Raw genomic sequence first — 15,331 nt, 5'->3', positions numbered from 1 at the left:
CCTTGGGCAGGATGAAAGAGTTAGAGGAGTCATATTGAGTTATTGGAATAACACTTTGAGAAATTTGATAATAATAGCAAAGTGAGAGGAGAGGTCACAGTGACATCACTAAAAATGGAGATTAATGTGCAGTCACACCTTAAAAGTTAAGGTGGAAATTGAGTCTAAGCTGTTTGCAACAAGTGGTCCCTTAAGCAGGCTGGAAAAGGTAAAAAAGACCTGATCTGCTCATAACATGATATTTAAATCTGGCTGAGGCCACAGCGGTTAAAGTGGACAGAGGAGATGACTTTCTTATAAAGTTTAGCATACTTGAAAATATCCACTGTCAGTTGGATACGACTCGTCTCACCACATGTTGGAACCATTACATTATGTCATGCTGGTACAATTTCCCACCAGTGCCTGCATCTGTGAGAGGAACTGATGTCACAGGCTCAGGCTGAGCCCTGCAGATGGCACTCTGATACACTAAGGAAGATGCTATCTAAATCTTGTGAGTGTGTGTATGTGTGTGTGGGAGTTGGGGGTAATGAGACATGTCAACAGATGGACAGATCAGTTGGTTTGTTTCCAAAACACCAGGCTGCTAAGAAGACTTTTCCATCCTTTCTTCTTTGACTTTTAGATAAGCGATTAGCTGTTGTTAGCAATGTTGGAAGTGGATTTGTGCCCTCAAAAGCTGCTCTCATTATTATTTCTATATTAACTATGACTCAAGGGCTCTTTGCAATCTGTCGCTTATCTCGCGAATCTACAGCTCATGTTTTGACCCACAGATCTGCTGTTTTTGTTCATATTGGTTTCATCAGTTCTGCGTTCAGACGCAGTGGGAAGCTGCTCTCAGTGTAAAGTTTTCATAATACATTTCCTGTGAGTTTTAAGTCCTGAGCAATAGTTTAAGACCAGTTGAAAAATGGCAGAAAATCATATTTTGCATTGTTGGATCTTAACAATGTTAGTAGACAATGTTAGTGGGGGTTTTTTGCCCTTTATCCCCGTCCCTCTTCTCCACTGTTTTTCCCCCCTCTTCCTTTCTCCCTTTTCTTTTCCTCATTCAGGTCTGTCCCGTATCCAGCAAGTGAAAATAAAATAAATAAATAAATAAATAAAATAAACAATAAAAGATGAATCAAATAGACCATTATGGCAAGGCTGGGATGGTCAATTTGGTAAAGTAAATCCGTTGGGCATCTTTCCTCGCCTTTAGACAATAATTCCGATGGCAAAAGAACCAAACGGGACAGGCAAAAAAAACCCCCAAAAAAAACAATGTTAGTAGAGCTTCAACATGCAACAAGAAGAAACTGGAGTGAGACAAAACATTTTTTTGAGCATGCAATTTATTGAAAACAATGCTTAAAGTGAAACAGGCTGTTTTACAGCGGATCAAAAGTTTAGGACCACATGCTTTTAAAAGGCAAAATAAAAAAAGTCAAAATAACTTTCCCCTTTTGAACGTAGTCGGGTTGGTGAACTGCATAAGCAGGGTCTCTTGTAGCGCGTCATCGTTGCTGAGACCCAGTAAGACAGTGATTTGGAATTTCTTACAACAAAAACGTCAAGTGGAAGACCCAAAAACATTTCACCAGCACTGAGCCAGAGGATCCAATTGGCCGTCCGTCAAGACACTGGACGATCCTCAATCCAAATTAAGGCCGTGATTGGTGCCGACTGCATCAGACGGCATCTGAGACTGAAGGCGTTCAAAAACAAAAAATGTCTTCAAAGGTCTCGTCTCCTTTAACAGAACTGACCGTTTGGACTTTGCAAGAGAGCACCAAACATGGGACATTGAAAGGTGGCAGAAGGTTTTATTCTCTGATGAGAAAAAATTTACCCTGGATGGTCCTGATGGTTTCCAGTGTTACCAGCATGACAAGCAGATCCCACCTGAGATGTTTTCTACGCGCCACAGTGGAGGGGGCGCCATAATGGTCTGGGGTGCTTTTTCCTTCAGTGGAACAATGGAGCTTCAAGAGATGCAGGGGCGTCAAACGGCCGCTGGCTATGTGTAGATGTTACAGAGAGCGTCTCTCATGACTGAGGGCCCTCGTTTGTGTGGTTACGACTGGGTTTTTCAACAGGAAAATGCTACAGTACACAATGCCCAGAGGACAAGGGTCTTCTTCCAGGAGAATAACATCACTCTTTTGGACCCTCCTGCATGTTCCCCTGATCTAAATTCAGTTGAAAACCTTTGGGGATTGATGGCAAAGGAAGTTTACAAAAATGGACAACAGTTCCAGACAACAACTTGTCTGGCCCCTTCGTGCGGCCGTCTTCACCACTTGGAGAAATATTCCCACTCACCTCATGGAAACACTTGTATCAAGAATGCCAACAAATTTTTGAAGTGATCAACAATAACAGTGGAGCTACTCATTACTGAGTTCATGTTTGGAACTCTGATTTCTGTTTTGGGGAAGTTTACAGGTTTTTTTGAGGCGTAGTCCTAAACTTTTGATCAGCTGTAAAACAGCCTGTTTGAGATTAAGTGTTGTTTTCAATAAATTGCATCCTCAAAAAATGTTTTGTCTTACCCCCATTTCTTCTTTTTGCATGTTTAAGCTCTACCCGTAATCTTGTTAAGATCCAACAATACAAAATATGATTTTTTTGCCATTTTTTCTTAAACGTTTGATCGGGACTGTATGTTCAGGTTTTCCAGGGAAAAAATGTAAACCAATGGGGGTTGATGAGATCATCAGATTAAGAATATTGGCTACAGTAACATATGCTCTGAAATTATCGCTGTACATAACTTGCTGCATACAACTTATGGTGCCACTGAAAAATCAGTAACGGCTCTGGTATATTTTCTTAACCCTAGAACACTATCGCTGGGTGATTTACACCCGAGAAAATACATTTACATGACTTCTCTCTCCTGAAGCTGTTTGCGTGTCGAGGAGCCTGTGCCTTCACCAGGGAAGTCTCAAATGTCCCAGGAATGGGTGGACCAAAGACCAGCTTTCCAGAGTCATTATTTTGTTTTAGGAGTTTTATTTTTCATTTTGTTAGACATGGCACAGTTGAAAGTAAAAGAAGACCACTCTAATTTGTCATGTGTTGTCATATTTTGATATATTTGATTACTTTTCATTGGTTATATTATACCGGGTATAAATCACCCGGCATTAGTGATCGTGTTACTATTTATAGCGATAGTGTTCTAGGGTTAAGCTGATACTTTTGTCAGGCTATAAAAATGCAGTGCTTATTATCAACCATACTACAGTGGGGGCCGGTACCACTGGATACTCAAGTTCTAAAACAAAACAAAACTATAGAAAGAAAACACAAATAAATAAAGGGAAAAAATGGTGATGGACTGTGGAAATAACATCCATGCATCAAATCATATTTCTGGTCAGCTATGAATTTCAGACTGGCTGTTCAATATAGCAGCTATGGAGCCAAACATGACCTTAACCCAGCCACGGTGTACAGCACCAGTCCCAAGGTTGCATCAAGAACGGCCTCTGGTATAAAATCTCTCCCAAAATCAAACATGCAGATTGTTAATAAGATTTCTTTGTGACAGATGGATAGCAGCGACAGTGAAAGAGATGGTTTTACAAGATATGTTGGCACTGTTAATAAGACAGGAGGCCGAGCTGAAGATGAGTGTCCAGCAGAGACGAGATTAGATATTAGTACACCAGAGGGACAGCTCAGGTCAAGTGGTGTGGAGACAAAGTTAGGGAAGCAAGGCAGAGACTTTTCGGAGGAGGGATAAGGATATTTTGGACTAAGGATGCTGAAGATGGATCTGCCAGGCAGAAGGAAAAGAGGAAGACCACAAAGAAGATTCCTGGATGTAGTGAAGGAGGACATGGAGAGGGCTGCTAGTGATAGGATGAAACAGAGTCAGATGTCATCTTTAGAAAAGATTAAAAGGAACCAGATAGGTTGAAGGTTATCATGAGACCAAAAACAGAGCCAAAAAGAGAATAAATATCATATTCACCTTCATCAGGTGACCAAACGCACAACTCTATATGAACATTGCTGCATGCCCGACAAGCATTTAAGCCATATTACCTTCAACAGTACATGCTCGCAGTAACTGGATAAACTTTACAAATAGGTCATTTTAGCTTGCTGGTAGGTGGTTGCTAGACAACGTGTTTATATCTGGGCCACATCATTCCTAATTTGGAGGATTTTATTTTACAAAGCTATATCAGTCTGGTAATAGACAACTGTCAACAATCAGTTTTTCTTAGATGATTACATTTTTGGTTGTAGAAATACAAAGCAGTACCACACCTTAATTTGTCCTTCAGGTAACACTGTCACACTTAAATGTTACCTGAAAAATTACCAACAATAATCATTCTAATTTTTTAAAGTCTTAATTGATGTTACATAGAACATCATTAAATTGTTAGCTAAAATACTGCTACAGTGCTTATCGCTGCCTGCAACCGTCTACATTTACATACTGATGAAGTAAATTGGAACTAAACACTGCCACAGCGACTCACGTAACAATATACTCGACCTTGAGAATCCCAGGTGTTTGTTTGTTTGCATTTCAAACACGTCTCTCTCTCTCATGTAAACTGGTTAAGCGCTTAATCGCTAGTTCCAGGGGAAGGGAGAGAGGAGTGGGACGGTTAAAGTGGATTATTTTGCAAGAGGGAAAAAAATTGGGGAGGCTGAGCAGCAATCGATGGTTTTTCCCCCAGAGCTCCACAGGGATTTTCGTTGAGTGATCTGAAGTGGCACCCCGCTGTGCAAACCTGAGTGCTTTGACTCCACATAAAACCATTCAATCACAGAGCACCGTGTTCTACTAAAAAGCCCCTTATGAGATCATTACCAAGGATGAACAAACAGGCACTAATGAAAAGAGGCCGAGCACTTTCCTTGTGAGAAGGATACCGAAAACAAGGGGAAAGTTGGAATCCAGCTACAGTCACAGATTACAGTTTGACTTGTGTGCTTTTCTTTTACTGACCTGAGAAGTTAGAAAGTCGTTTGTTTGGTTTTTTGAAACTAATGTCCTCCTGGGAAATATTTGAGCTAGATTTTGGTTCTTTTTTCCCCCACTTTAAGGAGTATGTCACTAGTTTTACAGTTTGCTTGAGATGTGTAAACATTTGCACATCTCCTGTGGTTTTTAGGAGCTTCTAAGAAAATAACCCTAATGATCTCATAATGATGTCATCTGGGTTGTTACAGTGTGAGTTTGAAGACTAACAATTCATTAAAGGACGTCTGGAGAGTTTGACCGCATCTGGTCTAATTCTTTTTCCAAGTTATCTTTTGGAAAGCCCCAGAATTACAGTGATGAATCAGTGGAGTGCCCCTTAATTCAGCCTGTTGTTCACAGGATAAGATAAAATTAGAAGCTGTGGTGCATGTGGGTGTTTTCTTAATGTTATTTTTCTAGAAAATTTTCAAGCCTCTTCCAGTTTTTGTTCGGGGAGGGGGGATTTGATTAGATTAGAAAGTACATATAAGGTTGAAATGGTTTTCACATGTACAGAGGGGGAATAACACATATACTAGATAAAGGATGTTGAAGATGGAGCTGCCAAGAAGGAGAAAAAGAGGAAGGCCGCAGAGGGGATTCGTGGATGTATGGCTGGGACCTTCAGAGGATTGGTGTGACAGAAGAGGATGCTAGGGATAAGGTGAAATAGAGGCAGATATCCTTAAAGGGAGTTGCTGAAAGAAGGAGAAGAAGACTTAGAAATGAGTCTTAGTTCCACTAGATATCTTTACTATACAAAATAATTTGTTCTCTGTGCCCACCTAAAATCTGGTTCAACAGAGATGAAATCTGACATCACATCTAGTGATACTAGATTAATACTCCAGAAATACTTCTTACATATAAAACTCAGGTGTGTTGCAAGCATCACAGTTTACAGCGCATTTTGCTAAAAATATTACCTTAAAAAAGTTAAATTACTGAAATGAATGATACTCGTTATACAGTAAGACCTATTTAATTATAGATGCATGGATGTGTTCATCGGGTTAATGTTCTTATAAATCTTGGAAGACTTCCCCTGTTGACAGAGTATTATTGTTTTTAAATATATGTTCTAATTTTGTTAATAAAAATCTATGAAACTTGAAACTGAATCTGTCAGATAAATGTAGTGGAGAAAAAAATACAGTTTTGATGGAATATTAATGAATTGGATTTATATAGCGCTTTTCAAGGCACCCAAAGCACTTTACAATGCCACTATTCATTCACTCTCACATTCACACACTGGTGGAGGCAAGCTACGGTTGTAGCCACAGCTGCCCTGGGGCAGACTGACAGAAGCGAGGCTGCCATATCACGCCATCGGCCCCTCTGGCCAATACCAGTAGGCGGTAGGGTAAAGTGTCTTGCCCAAGGACACAACGACCAGGACAGAGAGCCTGGGGATCGAACCGGCGACCTTCCGGTTACAGATACGCTTCCCAACCCCCTGAGCCACGGTTGCCCCTATTATATGAGTACCTTAAATTTGAAACTGACACTTTTTCTTTTCCAGTGACCTTTAGTTCTTTTCTTCCATACACATTTATATAGTGTGAGCTGCCCAGTGTTGGAGTTTTAAGTTGTGGAAATGCTGCCTTTTCTCAAATATAATAGAACTAAATGGCCCTCGCTTTGTGGTCCTCAAAGTGCCAGAGACAGATTTGTAAAACTCAGCAGCAATCACAGCCCAACTGCTTACAGAAACTTCTGTCTGAAGGTTTTTTTCTTTCTACTCTCCACATCTGCCAGCCGAAAGAAGTGTAAAGTAGTTAACATGAGAGCTCAGCTGACGGCAGGTGCCATTTACATTGTGCCATTTACCCTTGCCATCAAGGGTAAATGCAGTTTAGCCCATGTAGTTTGGTAGAAAGAAAATATATCCTACATGAAACTGCTTATAGTGGGGTCTTTGGATTTCTTAGAGTGATTCTGCAATGATTTCTGTGTTAGATGGCACTTACTTTTAGAGCGAAAGTGAGTGCTGTCTAATTCCATCATACTCAGTAAAAGGAAGACATCTCTGTTGTAAAAATGTTGCAAAAATTAAACATTTACTATTATTCAATCATCTGGAGCTTCTAGTTCACAACTTAATATTCACCCGGCTTGATTATTGCAATTCACTTTTCACGTGCATCACTCAGTCCTCCGTGCAGAAGGCAGCAGAATGGCTGCTAACAAGAACTGACGGTTGGTCACATATCACACTTATTTTTGTATTCCTTCACTGGCTTCCAGTGAAATTCTGAATTACCTTTAAAATTCTGTAACGAACACAAAAAGATCTACATGGACAGGCTTCTGTGTATAAAGCAGATTTGTGAGACCTTATCACAGCAGCCAGACTCTCTCTTTCTCTAACCAGGGTCTCGATCTGTCCCTCGATCTGATTTTAAAACTAGAAGTGATTGTGCTTTTGAGGTGAGTCAGGTCGTCTGACTCTATTATTTGTTTTAAACATATACTAAAAACTCACTTTTATGGGTTAGCATTCCCTTTAACTCAGTCGTATAGTTTTCAACCATTTGCGTGTGTGTGTTTGTGTATTTTGGAATGAATGTCTGACCGTATGGTTGATTATATCCTTTTATGTGTCTGTATGTTTAAGAACGTATACTGATCTTCAAGGTGTGAAAACGATATTTAAGCGTCACGTTACTAAAAGCACCAGACTAATGAAATATTACAGTTTCACTCATCAGAGCTTAAACCCAACCTTCTTGGCCAAGCTCAGTCACACAGATATTTACCACAGCTACCTGCATCGGGACACGTGCCAATCAAAGCAGCCACACCGTTCACGCCAGAGTCCACATGAAGGAATAAGAAAAGATTCTCCCCTTATAGATGAAAGGCAAACCATCCTTACAAGCCAAAATGATTTTTGTGCCAGGCTGTAAACGTGCTTTTTAATACTGGACATTTTGACATGGGAGTCTGTGGGGACTGACTAACTTTAAAAACCTGCCTCAAGTGGCCACAACAGGAAGTGCAATTTTTGGCTTCATCTTTTTTTCAGCCCTGAAGGCTGCCGCTCGGTACTCTTAGGCATTTGAACAGAAGTGATTCATTTGCTTTTGGGAACCTGCCACCATTGTCAAAGTCATCACTAACAGAGACCTTGCCAAGATCAAAGAAACCAGCAGACCAACTACAAAGGAGCCTCAACAACTTTCGACCAAAACAAAAAATTTTCTTTCTTTTTTTTGGCACTTTGGGATCCTGGGAACATGAAACCCAAAACGGTCGTATTGGCAGTTCATCCTGTTAGCACACACAGACAAACAATGTCAGGATAATGATGCAATCCATCAAGCAGAAACGGCAACAAGGGGCAGCCCCTATGCAAAGTGATACTAGTGCGCTTTAAGGGCCTCAGAAAGCACCTGCTTGTTTCCACAACACAGACGAAACTCCCATTTGTGAGCCATTTCCTTTAAACACTCATTTACTGGTTTCCAAATCGTCTGGAGCCAAACTTAAGTGGACAGGAAGTTTCGCATAAATCAGAAACTCAAACACGTTTAAACTCTGGAAACATCTTAACTATCAGATTGCTACTTTTATGTTTGTTGAAATGGCTTCTGATACCCGGGATTACATGAGCAGCGCTTCTCATCTTTACCAACAACATTTTCCAACATCCAAGAATAACCCAAGAACAAACGAGAGTAATTAAATTGTTATACGTCAGCTGCCAGTTGTCATTGACAGGTGACAAAGTTTCTAAATGCTTGAACAACATTACGTGTCAAGAACACCAAAAGCAATGCATTTGTCACTAGGGGATTAAGTAGCCTTGCCATGTACAAAGTCTTTCGAGCCACATGAAACAGCCAGCAGCAGAAGCAGAAACTATATCGTAGCACTGCCAGTAAAGAGTTCTCGGTCAGTGTACAGTGTGCCCTGGTTTAGAGCCACATGCACAGATTAAAAGCCTACAAACATTAAAGGGCTTGACCACCTGTCTCAGTCCTCTCTGTCAGGCCTGAATGAGACCACAGGGAGATCCTCTTCCTCCAGCACACCACCTGCTACCACTAGCCCCCTTTAATGGTGGGCAAATCTTTAAAGATCCCTCAATGGTACTTTGTAAGGGTGCCCAGCTTAACTTGCAAAACCGCGTCACACTGTGCTGTGACTCGCCTTAAACTTCAAAGTGCATTTCCCAATTTCTTATGTGTTTTATTCTCGAAATTAACCTCAGTGGGAAATTATACCTTGTTGAAACTGTTCCTGCAAATGACAAGAAAATTATCTGTTGCACAAATGAGCATGGATTTTGTAGTTTTTCACATCGCATATCAAAGTTGTAAGAAATATTCAACTTAAGTCATGCTGTGTTTAAATACAGATTTTAAATATTTAAACCTACAACAGATTTGCACTCATGAAGGTCTAAAAATTGGATACATTTAGCTTACACAGCACACGGGTTGAAGACTGGGAGGAGACACACACCCTGCCTCGAGAGGTCATAAGTTATTGTACTAGTGCCAGTCCCAAGCCCAGATAAAAGGGAGGGTTGCATCGGGAAGGGCATCCGGTTTAAAATCTGTGCCAAATCAAACATGCAGATCCATCCACTGTGGCAACCGCGTGGGAAATAAGCTAAAGTACCCAATCTCTACTTTAGTCAGTAGCAATCTCTCTAGGCAGATATCTTCATATCAATTTAAGGAATATGTAGCAAGAATTCTGTTTACAAAATTTTGTGTATTGTGATTGGTACTAGCAGACCAGATTTGAGCATGCAGGTAAACAGTACCTGGGGACCGCTACAGAGGGAAGATCCTATATATTTGCCAAAATACTTTTCTGAAACTGCTCAATATGGTTTAAGGAAGATTTAGAGTTTCATTAGCGTGTGCAGAACTGATATCCTCTGACTATACCGGACCTCCTGTACTGTTTTCAGAGACGTAGCCAAAGGGTTCTCACCTCACCTTAGCACTGTTGGAAATGTAAGCCAAATATTACCTGTTGCTTTGGGTAAATATAATGAGATAATTAAAATACTTCCATCATGCATTATTTTATAAAAGTAATTAAATTACATTACCTTACATACGTCACTAAAATAAGGAGAAAAAAAGAAGAATATTCATTTTAAATAATTATGGTTAATAAATGTGGTCTGTTATGGACTGGTGACCTCTCCAGGTTGTCGCCTCTATCTTAGGAGGCAGCACAAATCATCTACTAATCACAAGGTTGATGGTTTGATCCCTGGCTACTGCAATCAACATGCCAAGTTGCTCTGCGATGGATGTGTGAATGTTAGATTGAAAACACTTCACATGAGTGAATGAGGCATGTCTTATAAAGCACTTTGAGTGCTTAGGATGGATAAGATATATAAGAACCAGTCCATTTCCCACTTACTTGACCACTGACAGAAATAGTGAGTGTACTGGAAGGATGTTGAAAATGAAGCTGCCAGGCAAGCGGAAGGCCAAAGAGGACTGTGGATATGGTGAGGGTGGACATGCAGGTGGCCAACATGACAGAGGAATACGCAGAGTGCCGGAAGAGATGGAAACAGATGATCTGCTGTGGTGCTGTGGTTACCCACAACGGGTTCAGCAGAAAGACAGAGAAGAACACATTACTGTAACTAGTTACTTCCCAACACTGCTCCTGGGAGAAAGATTGGTCTCTTACAGCGCATAATGCTCCATTATGTCCGCTTGCCAATCACTAACTTTGTCTGTGTGAAAGGTAGCATGAACTTTAACAGACAAGAATCCTCTGGCATAATATTTTTGATCTGCTCCAAATATAAAATCATTCACCATGATTGCACATGCACCTTTTTTTTGTATGTTTGACCTCTTTTAACAACATTAACAGTAAGCTAATATGTTATGAGATTTATTTTAGCTTATGGAGGCTAAAATGTGGGTTAAAATTTCAGTAGTGCACTCTTTAGAAGTCAGCTCTGTGCTAAAAGAAGAAAGAAAAGACAAAAACTGTACGAAGGGAGGAAGCCTGTTTCATACAATGATCAGCCACTCTCTCGCTGACTCGGTCTGCCTCTCGTTGCTCAAGGCAAACCTTTTCATCCTACCCAAACAGCAACTCATGACACTTAGGAGTCCATTTAACTGCAATGGAATAATAATGACCGTGAGCAGAAGCTGATCTCTCCAGTAGAAGTAAATTACAGTAATGATGAACAGCGTAGGTTATATAAGATGTCTGATGGATCAGCATATGCACTTTGATGGAAGTTTATCAAACTGAGCACAGCACAGCACCAAAGGGAAAGAGAGAGAGAAAAAAAGAGTTTAACTCAGTGTTAAATTTAATGGTACAAGTCAGAAAGGCTGGCTTACATCAAAGCCCACTTTAAACAGTGGCCTTTTTTTCTGCTCAAATAAAAGACAAACTATCATCATCGTTAAACTTGGCCACGGATTGTTTTTCTCTCCTTTGGATCGAGACAAAAAGGTTTATTTATCCTTCATTTCTCCCACTGCCATGTAGGTCAGTGTCAGTGAATCAGATGTAGCATACATTAGGGAGAGGAAGAAAAAAAAAGGCAGCGCAAAAGCCAGACCCAGACTGGCCATCTGGCAAATTTGGCACAAGTCTGAAGAGAGAGTCCACTTTTTAGCCATTACTTACAGATATGGTTTAATGATGATATTTGTACCAGCGTGAATATGTCAGGGCATTTCAGAGTGGACCTTTATATCATTTGACTGTGAAATCAGACAAATTACAAAGTAATTTTATTTTTATTTAAGGGAAACCTCATATCGCTGTACAGAAAAAGCATCGATCTACACACGAGGCTCATCCTTGTGGCAGGATGCTCTTACAGGTACATGCTTCTTTTAGTTGGTTAATGTAGACAATAAAGAAAAATAAAGAAAACATTTCCTGCACTAAACTGCTCACAATAAGGCCTGTCAAGTAAGAAAGTCAGAACTTTTCAAATAGAGCAATAGAGCATGGCAAACTCACCCAGCAATCACAGCAGATCAGCTGGTCTCAGTGTCCACTCACATTAGCTGAGGCTCAGCTGCCCACTGTTGGAAAACCTAATATGGTATGTGCTATTAGGCTGCTTCAGCATGTTTACAGTTGCTATTGCATCTGCAAGCCGCTTTGCAGACCCACCTGCTCATCAGTGTCACATCCGTTGACACTGATATTTGCTCTGTTCTGTGACAGTCTTTCTGCTGTTCTCACCATCGTGGAACAAAAAACCAATTTTGATCGATTTTGAATCGTGGTTGCTTCACAACTAAGATAAGAATCAATCAATCTAGAGGGTTTATTGGCAGGCTGAGCTTCATGTATAAACTTGGTTTTGGAATCAGCTGTCTCTTAATGTAATGAACCTGATAGTGAAGGGTGACAGAGTTATATGTGTCTTAAAAAAAACTGTTAAAACTATAGGAGAAAACTCTAAACTCTAAATCCAGTAACTCTGTGACAACTTGAAACATATTTCCCTACTTTGGGAAGCAAATGTTATTGTTTATTTACATGAAATACCCACAGATGAACACTAGCACTAGATTAGTACATCAACTGAGAGGAAATCAGAACATAACCAAAGCAAATGAGCTGAGAACATAAACTATTCATTTAAAGAAAATGTAAGAATTAAGTTAAGGTGTAGGTGTGTTCTTTCTAATGGCCAACAGGAGGCAAATCCTCTGGTTGCAAAATAACAGAGGTCTTTGAGATTTTCTGATAAATGTGTGGTCCCAGTAGTTAGTTTAAAGTCTGTTTCGCTACAGAACTGTGTTCATTTTGTTAATTATGTCCCAATTTCAGTCTAATATACATTAAAGCAGGCTATACTTTAGGATGTAGCTTTGTCCTGAGACTGAGAAGTTATGTACGTGCAGCATTCTCAACCCACACTTGTAAGGTTTAGTTTTTCTAAAAAAAAAAAAAAGATGGTGACTACCAGATGGCCAAAGTCAAGACTTCAAAACTCGAGTCCATAAACCAACTATCTGTCTATAGTATGGATTAAAAGGTGGAGCTTTAAAAGCTGTGTAGATTCTGGTGATAACTCTCAGTGAATTTGTCAGTACAAGCTCCATCTTTCACATTACATTTGAACCACTTTACCAGTTAAATAATAATTAGAGCTGCTTTTAGTTTTTAGAGTTGGATGACGGGATCAATGTGTCGCTCTCAGTGGCGAGTACACCACAACTGTAACTTTGGAGTAATTTGTTGGTGTAATTTTTACCATCTTATTGGTTTCATTTAATGGTCTACCTTCTTGAATTCACTTTAATGAAAAACATAATAATTAAATCATGCATGATTATGGAAGGTTGGCTGGTTCTAAAATTTGAGGTGTGTGTTTCGGTGTGAGTGTCCCCTTAGTCCTGTGTCAGCTGTATGATTTACACCATTAGTACATTGTTATGTTTCCTCTGCAGGAGGTGTGCATGTGAACCTGCAGACCATCAAAGGAGGTACAGCCCGTTCCCATGCTTGTTCCTTGGGTCTTGCTGTTAAATATAAGAAGATCAGGTTAAGTGATCAAAGACCCTTGGTTTCTTGGGCTTAAGTGTTGCTCCATTTCATCAAAGGCCATTAGTCTTTTTAACCTCCACTACCTCAAGGTAACATAAAACTCACAGGTAATGGAGCTTTGCCTTTCCTGTAAATACTGTCCGTGCCTTTTTCAGTGGGAACCAATATGAAAGAGGATATAATGACACAAAATGGCAGCTTCTTTTCTCACATTCCTTCAACCCTGCAACAACAAAGGCACCTGTCTCTTTTATCTGAAAAAAACAATACAAGCAGACTTCAAAAGCATATCCGGCTGACACTTGGTTTTTCCTCTGACCAAAGTGTTTATCAGACAGGCATATATCAGCCCGCTCTGGGGCATTGTGTTGCCAGTAACCCACTTCCTCCAGCCCCTGGTTAATTGTCACGACATGTGTCCTTCCAAACCACAACTTGGGAGCTATTAGTATCAGCTTCCTGTTGATGACTAATATATTCTCATGGCACTTGTTTCAACCAAACAGCAGTTAAACACATTTGCGGTATTCAGCTCAGCTGCTTAATAAATCAGATAGGAACAAACAACAATCACATCTTTGATGAAAAGGATCTTTTGTAACATGATCTTCTTCTCCACATTTTGAAGTTTTAATAAAAGCCGACAAAGTTTTCCACAGTAAAGGAGTTCGTTTCTTACTGAGGCCACCCATGCTGCCTTTGTGAACCTGCAAGGTACTTTGAGTGAAATCATCCACAAAATGGCAAATGTTTATCATTCGCTGATTTAAAAACCTCAGGTAAACGAATGCTCTTTTTTTTCTTTACCTTCGCCAAAGGCTGTTTAATGTAAAGAAACATTGTTTTTCAAAGTCTCTGGTTTTCCATAACCATCTGCATACCAGCTAGATCTGGACCAGATGGAAAGAGAGAATGGAGGTTTTTCTCTCTTTGTCTGCCTCTCTTTTTTTCCCTGCGTGTGTGAGAGAAAAGGTCTAACAATGTGCACTGAAGACAGACAGTCTCTGAAACATAAGGCCAGCATGTGTTGGCGCGCTGTTGATCTACAGACTGCTTTGTTTCCAACTCGAGCCTCGCAAGCGTGCACAACAGCCACATCATCAGTCTGATAATGCCACTCACTACTTCAGTAACATACTAATTCACTTCTGGTGTACTGAGAGGAAGTACAAGTATCTTCACAGCCGCTGTGCATAGCTAGCTTACTGTATATTGTATGAAGCATAATACATTAAATGCATTACCAAAGATCTTGTCTCTGTAGATTCTGTATGCACATATCTAGATATCCTCCTCATAAAGATGCAAGGAACTGTGCTGAGGAGGAGAAGACAGGGGTGGGTGGAGGAAATGCTCTTAACCATTAAGTTTACATAGGCTTCAGTTCCCACCATCAACCCTTTGATTCAGTCATGCTGGCGCTTTAAGTGCTGGTGTTCTATCCTCACAGAATATTCTTTCAAATATTCATTCCCTGATGAGAGAAAACACTTTGGCACTGTAACATCTTCATGTGGAAGTCTTTTCATCTTAATTTATAATAGTGATTTGGCTGTACATTAAGCACTACTGCCACAGTTCAACCATTCATTGTTGCCATCGTTAGATATGCAGCCAGCACATCCAGTTCGCGGCTTCTGTTTTTGTCGGCTGGTAATCGTTTATGAATGCAGATGCATTTAAGATACATATGGCTGATTTATTTTTCTGAATTCATTATTTAGATACATGGACCCAAATCATGTCTAATCAATAGAACGTGGACTTCAAGCAGTAACCAGAATGCCTGCAGTGCCCAGTCATAGTCATTAAAAAAGTTAT

Source organism: Astatotilapia calliptera, chromosome 6 (genome assembly GCF_964374335.1).
Source record: "Astatotilapia calliptera chromosome 6, fAstCal68.1, whole genome shotgun sequence".
Classification (NCBI taxonomy): domain Eukaryota; kingdom Metazoa; phylum Chordata; class Actinopteri; order Cichliformes; family Cichlidae; genus Astatotilapia; species Astatotilapia calliptera.
Note: the sequence above shows the minus strand (reverse complement) of the source record.